Consider the following 11,251-nt stretch of genomic DNA (forward strand, 5'->3'; position numbering starts at 1 on the left):
AGGTGACAGGACAGTTAGTAGTGATAGAAGTAAATGGAGATGGAAAGGGTGGCTCCCAGCTGATGGTGGCTCACTTGTGGATTTTCTGAACAGAAGTGGATTCTTTGAACAAAAGTGGTTGAGTTAAAAAACAGGAGTTTTAAACAGGAGTTAAGACAGGAGTTTTCATTATTTTTATCAATCACTGACCCAGAACAAGCTTGCAGCTAGTAAAGTCAGAACTCTTGATATATAGATTCAGCGGTGCAGCAGACGCTCTCACCTTAGTCTGCTCACCCCAGGGACAGTGAGAGCAGGACGCTCTCAAACGAGTCGGCTCTCCCCAAGGATAAAGCAGCCAGGCAGGGTCCTCCCAGCTCTCGGCTGCTGCAGACACAGCACAAATAACCAGGACTCCCATAGTTTAACACAGGGGTACGTATAATATGCGCTTTGGTCAACACAAGATCGGCAGTAAAACACTGACTTCTTGTCTATGATTTCATCCTTCAACACGATCTAGACTGCCTCTTCATCACAGAAAGCTGGCTCACAGCTGACTGCAACACCATTCTAACAGAATTGGTGCCAGCAAACTATGCAAAACAAAGTGAGGCAAAGGGGGGGGGGCCTGGCGGTAATCCACAAGACTCACCTCTCGATCACCAAACCAGTCCTTCAAAACTCGCTTCCATTCATGGAAACCCTCACTCTGCAGCTGCAAACAAATCCCCAAGATACGGTCCATATGCTACTTTGCTATAGACCACCAAGCCCAAAAATGCACCTTCTCACGTCGTTGACAGAAATTATTTGTCAACCTCTGGGCCAACTCCTCGCTGGACCCCGTCGCCGACGCCTGCATCGTAGGGTGACCACATTTCCATACAGCCATTCAGGGACACCCCCCCCAGCAAGCAGCGGTCGGTGACATCACAAGGAGACAGTGCCGCCATATGACGTGGCCGAGAGGCCCCGCCCCTTACCTATTTAAGCATTTGTTTCATGTATGGAAGACCAACATTGCAGCTGCAGGCAGCCACTTAGATTCACAGAGTGTAATTGTTCTTGCGATGTTGGGCTAACATACATGAAACAAATGCAGTTTATCTCTAAGGAACTAAAGTTGTATATAAAACCCAGTACTTTATACCACAAATGAAATACAAATGACACAAGGGATCTGGGGTAAGAACTGCACATACACTGACCTACCCGACTACTACACTGACCTACTGTACCTGATCCCTACACTGACCTACCTGACCACTACACTGACCTTCCTGATCCCTACACTGACCTAATTGATTGCTCCATTGAAATACCTGACCACTACACTAACCTGATTCCTACACTGACCTACCTGATCATTACACTGACCTACCCGATTCCCACCCCGTCCATTGGGGGAGCATGTCAGATCCCTGAGCTCTAAGGGACTAATGCTGGGACCTGTAGTCAGTGAGGGTGAGAGAAGGGGTGAGAGAGAGAGAGAGAAGGGGTGAGAGAGAGAGAGAGAAGGGGTGAAAGAGAGAGAGAAGGGGTGGGAGAGAGAGAGAGAGAGAGAGAGAAGGGGTGAGAGAGAGAGAGAGAGAGAGAAGGGGTGGGGGAGAGAGAGAGAGAGAGATAGAAGGGGTGGGGGAGAGAGAGAGAGAGAGAGAGAGAAGGGGTGGGAGAGAGAGAGAGAGAGAAGGGGTGGGAGAGAGAAGGGGTGGGAGAGAGAGAGAAGTGGTGGGGGAGAGAGAGAGAGAGAAGGGGTGAGGGAGAGAGAGAGAGAGAGAGAAGGGGTGGGAGAGAGAGAGAAGGGGTGAGGGAGAGAGAGAGAGAGAGAGAAGGGGTGAGGGAGAGAGAGAAGGGGTGGGAGAGAGAAGGGGTGGGAGAGAGAGAGAGAGAGAGAAGGGGTGAGGGAGAGAGAGAAGGGGTGCGGGAGAGAGAGAGAGAAGGGGTGCGAGAGAGAGAAGGGGTGAGGGAGAGAGAGAAGGGGTGCGGGAGAGAGAGAGAGAGAAGGGGTGCGAGAGAGAGAAGGGGTGAGGGAGAGAGAGAAGGGGTGGGAGAGAAAGAGAGAGAGAGAGAAGGGGTGGGAGAGAGAGAGAGAGAGAGAAGGGGTGGGAGAAAGAGAGAGAAGGGGTGAGGGAGAGAGAGAGAGAAGGGGTGGGAGAGAGAGAAGGGGTGGAAGAGAGAGAGAGAGAGAGAGAGAGAGAGAAGGGGTGAGGGAGAGAGAGAAGGGGTGGGAGAGAGAGAAGGGGTGAGGGAGAGAGAGAAGGGGTGCGGGAGAGAGAGAGAGAAGGGGTGCGAGAGAGAGAGAGAAGGGGGGGAGGGAGAGAGAGAAGGGGTGGGAGAGAGAGAGAGAGAGAGAGAGAGAGAGAAGGGGTGGGAGAGAGAGAGAGAGAAGGGATGGGAGAGAGAGAAGGGATGGGAGAGAGAGAGAAAAAGGGTGAGGGAGAGCGATAAGGGGTGCGAGAGAGAGAGAGAGAAGGGGTGGGAGAGAGAGAGAGAAGGGGTGAGAGAGAGAGAGAAGGGGTGAGAGAGAGAAGGGGTGAGAGAGAGAGAGAAGGGGTGAGAGAGAGAGAGAAGGGGTGAGAGAGAGAGAGAAGGGGTGAGAGAGAGAGAGAGAGAGAGAGAAGGGGTGGGAGAGAGAAGGGGTGGGAGAGAGAGAAGGGGTGAGAGAGAGAGAGAAGGGGTGCGGGAGAGAGAGAGAGAAGGGGTGCGGGAGAGAGAGAGAGAAGGGGTGGGAGAGAGAGAGAGAGAAGGGGTGCGAGAGAGAGAGAGAGAGAGAGAGAGAGAAGGGGTGGGAGAGAGAGAGAGAAGGGGTGGGAGAGAGAGAGAGAGAGAAGGGGTGAGGGAGAGAGAGAAGGGGTGGGAGAGAGAAGGGGTGGGAGAGAGAGAGAGAGAGAAGGGGTGCGGGAGAGAGAGAGAGAGAAGGGGTGCGGGAGAGAGAGAGAGAAGGGGTGCGGGAGAGAGAGAAGGGGTGAGGGAGAGAGAGAAGGGGTGAGGGAGAGAGAGAAGGGGTGAGGGAGAGAGAGAAGGGGTGAGGGAGAGAGAGAAGGGGTGAGGGAGAGAGAGAAGGGGTGAGGGAGAGAGAGAGAGAGAGAGAAGGGATGGGAGAGAGAGAGAGAAGGGGTGGGAGAGAGAGAGAGAAGGGGTGGGAGAGAGAGAGAAGGGGTGCGGGAGAGAGAGAAGGGGTGGGAGAGAGAGAGAAGGGGTGAGGGAGAGAGAGAAGGGGTGAGGGAGAGAGAGAAGGGGTGGGAGAGAGAAGGGGTGGGAGAGAGAGAGAGAAAGGGTGAGGGAGAGAGAGAAGGGGTGCGGGAGAGAGAGAAGGGGTGCGAGAGAGAGAGGGGAGAGAGAGAGAAGGGGTGAGGGAGAGAGAGAAGGGTGCGGGAGAGAGAGAGAGAGAAGGGGTGCGGGAGAGAGAGAGAGAAGGGGTGCGAGAGAGAGAGAAGGGGGGGGAGAGAGAGAGAAGGGGTGAGAGAGAGAGAGAGAGAGAGAGAGAAGGGGTGGGAGAGAGAGAAGGGGTGGGAGAGAGAGAGAAGGGATGGGAGAGAGAGAGAGAAGGGGTGGGAGAGAGAGAAGGGGTGGGGGAGAGAGAGAGAGAGAGAGAGAGAGAGAGAAGGGGTGGGAGAGAGAGAGAGAGAGAAGGGGTAAGAGAGAGAGAGAGAGAGAGAGAGAGAGAGAGAGAGAGAAGGGGTGGGAGAGAGAGAGAGAAGGGTGGGAGAGAGAGAGAGAGAAGGGGTGGGAGAGAGAGAGAAGGGGGAGAGAGAGAGAAGGGGGAGAGAGAGAGAAGGGGGAGAGAGAGAGAGGGGTGGATGAGAGAGAGAGGGAGATGGAAGAGAGAGGGGGATGGAAGATGAGAGAGAGAGAGGGGTAGATGAGAGAGAGAGAGAGAGGTAGATGAGAGAGAGAGAGGGGTAGATGAGAGAGAGAGGGATGAGAGAGAGAGAGGGGGATGGAAGAGAGAGAGGGGTAGATGTGAGAGGGAGGGATGAGAGAGAGAGGGGGATGGAAGAGAGAGAGGGGGATGGAAGAGAGAGAGGGGGATGGAAGAGAGAGAGGGGGATGGGAGAGAGAGAGAGGTGGATGAGAGAGGGGGATGGGAGAGAGAGAGGGGGGGGGGTGGTGAGTGAAATTGACCCCCTAAGCTGGCCTGCAGTCCTTCCTGTACACCCTGTCCCAGCCCCTGTCTGTGGGTAGGTGTGTGTGATGCACCTACCTCCAGACTTTCCTCTGTCAGCCTGTGTTTCTTGTTGATGATAGGCACAGCTGGAGCAGACGTTGGGAGAAGGTGTGCAGGCTCTGGGAGGATGTCACTGCTGGAGCAGACGTTGGGGGAAGGTGTGCAGGCTCTGGGAGGATGTCACTGCTGGAGCAGACGTTGGGGGAAGGTGTGCAGGCTCTGGGAGGATGTCACTGCTGCTCAGGTCTTCTCTCACTCCCTCTCGTGCTGTTCCTTCCAGTCAGCCTCCTGCTTCTCCCCGGGGCCCCCACTCTCTGTTCTTCTCAGATGATGCTGCTGCTCTCCCTCTCAGATCAGAAGCTGTGTCCCTTTCTGGTATAAAGGGCAGCCTCGGAGCTCAGCTGCTTTGGGTCCCAGGAGGCAGACAGAGCAGAAGCGCGGAGGTTGGAGGAGGAAGTGAAATCCTCCCGCGCTTTCAGCTCTGAACAGAGGGGGTGCACTGCAGCCGTGATGTCACTGGTTGCTACACGCCAAGCGGCTGTAACAACCAGTGAGCACAATTAAAATCAGGTGGAGGTGGTTCTGCATGCTGCAGACAGCGCTACCGCGGCTCAGACTCTGCTGAATTCATAATGACTTTACCCAGTGCTTCATTCCGGGACATTGTATTGTCCCGCAATGAAGGCATCCGGGACCAGGGACACAGATGCCAATTAAGGGACAGTCCCGGGCAATCCGGGACACGTGGGCACCCTACTGCATCGACCATCTGGAAGGATTAGGTCTGCAGCAACTAATACAAGGCCCCACTCATGCCTCAGGCCATACGCTCAATCTCATTTTCAAACAAGATTTGGAAATTGACGTCCTGGAAAATGAACCGCAACCATGGACCGATCACCATGCCATTAAATTCACAATCACCAAAAACGCCAGCCCAAAAAAAACTAGAAAACCGGTGACAACTTACTGGACTAGATCTTAGAAGAAGCTCCACTCGGAACTCTTCAAAACACTAGGGAACAAAATAAAAACAACCCAACAAAAAACAAACAGCCACAGAAACACTTGACGCCATCAACAAGGCGCTACTACAGTCAGCTGACTTAGTAGCACCAAAACGCAAAACTTGCATCCGGAAAAACAACTCCAGCTGGTTTAATGACCAGCTGACGTTGCTAAAGCAAGAGCGGAGAAGAGCAGAAGCTGCGTGGAAAAGATGCTCTTCAGATAAAAACCTCACCATTTACAAGATAATGAGGGTGCGCTAAATAAATATAATAATAGTATTAAACAGTATTAAAAACTAGATATAAATACTAGACATCAAAAAGAAACAATGCATCGTGATAAATCAATATATCCAGTCCCTGGATATTATTGGTATTATAGTGATAATCAAAAGTGAGTCCACAAAAATGGTGATAAACAAAAATGAGTCCACAATCAGAAAAGTCCAGTGATGACGTTTTTAAAGCTGGAAAATTGAATTCCCATAGGTGATTTCTTAATTGAAAGAAGTATTGTGTTTACAATCAAAGTTAGTATGATCCACCTTCACCGTGATTTTGTCAAAACACCCAATGTGAATGAATAGGCAGGCTCCTTACCAGATGGAATTGCCCCCAATTTTGATATCAAAAAGGGAGGACAATTAAGGCTTTGACAGGATCACCTGTATATGAATGGGATACGTCCTGACAGCAGTGATGGAAACAGTCATGGATTCTCGGATATGTGCATGGAAAATAAATGGTGGCAAAACATAGTGTAATTCGTTTTAATATGGTATAAAAACATATACTTAAGGGAGCCAAGTGGCCGCTTACTTTGTGAGTGCCTTGGACCCGGCACTGAGGCTATAGTGATTTGAAATCAGCTAAGGAAGATCCTGGATGCTGTGAGCTGCGAGATGTCCGAATCCCCGGAGCGTGCGTTCCACGGCCGCAGCAGTGTGGAGCCAACAATGCAGGAAGTGACAGGGTACTGGAGCGTACAATTGCGTGGTTGGGTGCCGCCCCGACGTACGTTTCGGAAAGATCGTCTTCCTGAAGACGATCTTTCAGAAACGTACGTCGGGGCGGCACCCAACCACGCAATTGTACGCTCCAGTACCCTGTCACTTCCTGCATTGTTGGCTCCACACTGCTGCGGCCGTGGAACGCACGCTCCGGGGATCCGGACATCTCGCAGCTCACAGCATCCAGGATCTTCCTTAGCTGATTTCAAATCACTATAGCCTCAGTGCCGGGTCCAAGGCACTCACAAAGTAAGCGGCCACTTGGCTCCCTTTCCGTGCAGGAAGTGACAGGGTACTGGAGCGTACAATTGCGTGGTTGGGTGCCGCCCCGACGTACGTTTCGGAAAGATCGTCTTCCTGAAGACGATCTTTCCGAAACGTACGTCGGGGCGGCACCCAACCACGCAATTGTACGCTCCAGTACCCTGTCACTTCCTGCATTGTTGGCTCCACACTGCTGCGGCCGTGGAACGCACGCTCCGGGGATCCGGACATCTCGCAGCTCACAGCATCCAGGATCTTCCTTAGCTGATTTCAAATCACTATAGCCTCAGTGCCGGGTCCAAGGCACTCACAAAGTAAGCGGCCACTTGGCTCCCTTAAGTATATGTTTTTATACCATATTAAAACGAATTACACTATGTTTTGCCACCATTTATTTTCCATGCACATATCCGAGAATCCATGACTGTTTCCATCACTGCTGTCAGGACGTATCCCATTCATATACAGGTGATCCTGTCAAAGCCTTAATTGTCCTCCCTTTTTGATATCAAAATTGGGGGCAATTCCATCTGGTAAGGAGCCTGCCTATTCATTCACATTGGGTGTTTTGACAAAATCACGGTGAAGGTGGATCATACTAACTTTGATTGTAAACACAATACTTCTTTCAATTAAGAAATCACCTATGGGAATTCAATTTTCCAGCTTTAAAAACGTCATCACTGGACTTTTCTCATTGTGGACTCATTTTTGTTTATCACCATTTTTGTGGACTCACTTTTGATTATCACTATAATACCAATAATATCCAGGGACTGGATATATTGATTTATCACGATACATTGTTTCTTTTTGATGTCTAGTATTTATATCTAGTTTTTAATACTGTTTAATACTATTATTATATTTATTTAGCGCACCCTCTTTTTACACATACACTGCATAATCTTTGATTATTTTGGGTAGCAGCTCACTTTTAGTTTAATACTTTTGGCGCGTAGTATTCCCATTCCATTTACAAGATAATAACAAAGAAATATCACAAAGAAATCTTCACGGCCAAAAAAAAATATTTTCTCCAACATGATCGCAAATGCCCTAAACCGCCCCCGAGAACTCTTCAAGCTGGTTACTCAGACTATGAATCCTGCTTGTTTAGAGGCCCCCAATTCTGATTCACAAGAATTTTGCAATGAATTATCGGATTATTTCATTAATAAAATTTAAAAAATCCGTGAAAGTATTCAGCAAAATGGAACCGTCACCAACTCCCCCCAAATCACAAATCAAATACCCACTTAAATCCGCCGCAATCACCAAAATTCACTCTAAAACCCATTTCCATCGATGCCACTAAAAATATCATCGGGACTCTGCGTAATAGCACAGCACCCAATGATATCATCCCCACTAAACTGCTGAAAGAAAGTGCCGATATACTGGCACCAGCTATCACGCAGCTCATAAACCAATCATTCAAGGAGGGCATGGTGCCCACCTTGCTGAAACAAGGTACAATAAAACCAATTCTAAAAAAAAAACACCCTTGGCCCCAAAGACCCAAACAACCGGAGGCCCATAACAGGTCTAAATGTTTTCTCCAAGGTAATGGAGAAAGTAGTTGTACAACAGCTGCAACTGCATTTAGACACCCATAAATTACTCGACCCGTTTCAATCAGGCTTTCGTCCGGGTCACGGAACAGAAACGGCGCTGCTCAAAATATGGGATGACGTTCTAGAGGCCGCAGACGAAGGAGAATCTAGTCTCCTGATACTGCTGGACCTAAGCGCGGCTTTTGACACTGTAGGCCACGGACTACTACTGGCTAGGCTAGCTGAAGTAGCCGGAGTCGCTGAAGGTGTTTTACCCTGGTTCTCCTCCTTCTTGGAAAACCGATCACAAATAGTGAAACTGGGATCTTTCACTTCTGAAAAACGTACGGTATCATGCGGAGTCCCTCAGGGATCTCCCTTGTCGCCCGTATTGTTTAATATCTATCTCCGCCCTCTCTTTGAAATCATCAGTAACCAGAAGTTACTTTACCACTCCTATGCAGACGACACACAACTGTATTTCCGCATCTGCAACAAAAAGGATCATTCTCTTGGACTAGAGAAATGCCTTACTTTAATAGATAACTGGATGACAAACAGTTATCTTAAACTCAACGGTTCGAAGACAGAACTTCTCCTGTTTCACGATAACCGGAAAAATCACCCCGCGTCAACATGGACTCCCCCGCCCATTCTGGGTAAAATCCTCACCCCTAGCACCAAAGTCAAAACTCTCGGAGTCCTTTTCGACTTCTACATGACAATGGATGCACAAATAGGGTCAGTAGTCAGCGGATCGTACCATCTGCTGCGCCTACTACGCAGACTCACCCCCTTTATCCCGAAAGAGGACATTGCAGTCGTGGTGGGAACAATCATCAATTCCAGACTTGACTACGCAAATGCCCTCTATCTAGGACTCCCCAAATAACAAATCATTCGCCTGCAAGTCGTTCAAAATACGGCCGCTTGACTTGTGACTGGAGAAAAACATGGGAATCAATCTCACCTTCGCTGAGATCCCTTCATTGGTTGCCAGTAAGAGACAGAATCACTTTCAAGGCACTCTGCCTAATACATAAGTGTATTCACGGCAACGCCCCCCAATATCTATGCGAAAAAATAAAAGCCCATAACCCCAATCGCATTCTGCGAACCACCAATCAAAACCTACTCCAGATACCCAAAGCCAGATACAAGTCCAAAGGACAGAGGCGGCTCTCTAATTAGGCATGTTAGGCGATTGCCTAAGGCCCCGCGATGACAGGGGCCTCGCCTAATTGAAAAGCCGACTCTGCTGGAAACAATGCGGCTGCGGCTGCGCTGCGCACCAACGATCAGAGGGTTATTGTTGCTGCTGCCTGTGAGCTCTATTGCCAGGCAGTGGAGACTGGAGAGAGGACAGGGCCGTGGCTCTGTATGTGTCCTGGGGAGGAGGCGGGGCCAGTGCTGTGTTGTCCGGGGGAGAAGAAGGTGAGGAGACTCATTCCAGCAGCAAAATGTTAATACAGTGAGTGATTCCCGCTACTCTGGGGACGCAATCCCCGCACACCCGGAGGAGGCGCACAGCATCTGGTAAGCAGAGGGGGGGAGGGCCCCCGCCGGGGAGGAAGCCTCACCAGGGCTGTATGAAGCCGATGGGAGGTAGGAGAAAAGAGGTGTCATGCCACAACCTCCTTCTGCAGCCAGCTACCACCATCATCAGAGAGAGCCAGCCCCCACCCCTGCTCCTCCAGCATCCCTCAGCCATTGGTCTTTATATCCACCTCTGCCCCATCCCCCCACTCCCTTCCTCCTGATCATCAGTGCCACACTCAGGGCAGCTCAGTTATGTGCCAGTGTGCCAACCTGTGCTTGACAGCCCCTGACCCCTCCACCCTGCCCTTACCCCCACCTATGCAGGGCACCACTGGGGGTCGGGAGGTCCCAACACAGTCCAGTGCTGATGCTCGGTTGTGGTGGGCCGGGGGCGCTCTGCATCCTATGCTGGCACTGCCTGCTGATTGGCTACCTCCCTCACTGGCACCATCACCGCGATAGAACACTGACACCAGCACCCAGATAGTGCTCTGTATCTCGGTGCTGGTGTCAGTGTTCTCTATCTGGGTGCTGGTGTCAGTGTTCTCTGTCTGGGTGCTGGTGTCAGTCCCTCTATCTGGGTGCTGGTGTCAGTGTTCTCTGTCTGGGTGCTGGTGTCAGTCCCTCTATCTGGGTGCTGGTGTCAGTGTTCTCTATATGGGTGCTGGTGTCAGTCCCTCTATCTGGGTGCTGGAGTCAGTCCCTCTATCTGGGTGCTGGTGTCAGTGTTCTCTATCTGGGTGCCGGTGTCAGTGTTCTCTGTCTGGGTGCTGGTGTCAGTGTTCTCTATCTGGGTGCTGGTGTCAGTCCCTCTATCTGGGTGATGGTGTCAGTCCCTCTATCTGGGTGCTGGTGTCAGTCCCTCTATCTGGGTGATGGTGTCAGTCCCTCTATCTGGGTGCTGGTGTCAGTGTTCTCTATCTGGGTGCCGGTGTCAGTGTTCTCTGTCTGGGTGCTGGTGTCAGTGTTCTCTATCTGGGTGCTGGTGTCAGTCCCTCTATCTGGGTGATGGTGTCAGTCCCTCTATCTGGGTGCTGGTGTCAGTCCCTCTATCTGGGTGATGGTGTCAGTCCCTCTATCTGGGTGCTGGTGTCAGTGTTCTCTATCTCGGTGCTGGTGTCAGTCCCTCTAGCTCTGTGCTGGTGTCAGTCTCTCTATCTCGGTGCTGGTGTCAGTCCCTCTAGCTCTGTGCTGGTGTCAGTGTTCTCTATCTGGGTGCTGGTGTCAGTCCCTCTATCTGGGTGCTGGTGTCAGTCCCTCTATCTGGTTGTTGGTGTCAGTCCCTCTATCTGGTTGTTGGTGTCAGTCCCTCTATCTGGGTGCTGGTGTCAGTCCCTCTATCTGGTTGTTGGTGTCAGTCCCTCTATCTGGGTGCTAGTGGCAGTGTTCTCTTTCTGGGTGTTGGTGTCAGTCCCTCTATCTGGGTGCTGGTGTCAGTCCCTCTATGTGGGTGCTCGGTTGTGGTGGGCCGGGGGCGCTCTGCATCCTATGCTGGCACTGCCTGCTGATTGGCTACCTCCCTCACTGGCACCATCACCGCGATAGAACACTGACACCAGCACCCAGATAGTGCTCTGTATCTCGGTGCTGGTGTCAGTGTTCTCTATCTGGGTGCTGGTGTCAGTGTTCTCTGTCTGGGTGCTGGTGTCAGTCCCTCTATCTGGGTGCTGGTGTCAGTGTTCTCTGTCTGGGTGCTGGTGTCAGTCCCTCTATCTGGGTGCT

This window comes from Rana temporaria, chromosome 11 (genome assembly GCF_905171775.1).
Source record: "Rana temporaria chromosome 11, aRanTem1.1, whole genome shotgun sequence".
NCBI classification, from domain to species: domain Eukaryota; kingdom Metazoa; phylum Chordata; class Amphibia; order Anura; family Ranidae; genus Rana; species Rana temporaria.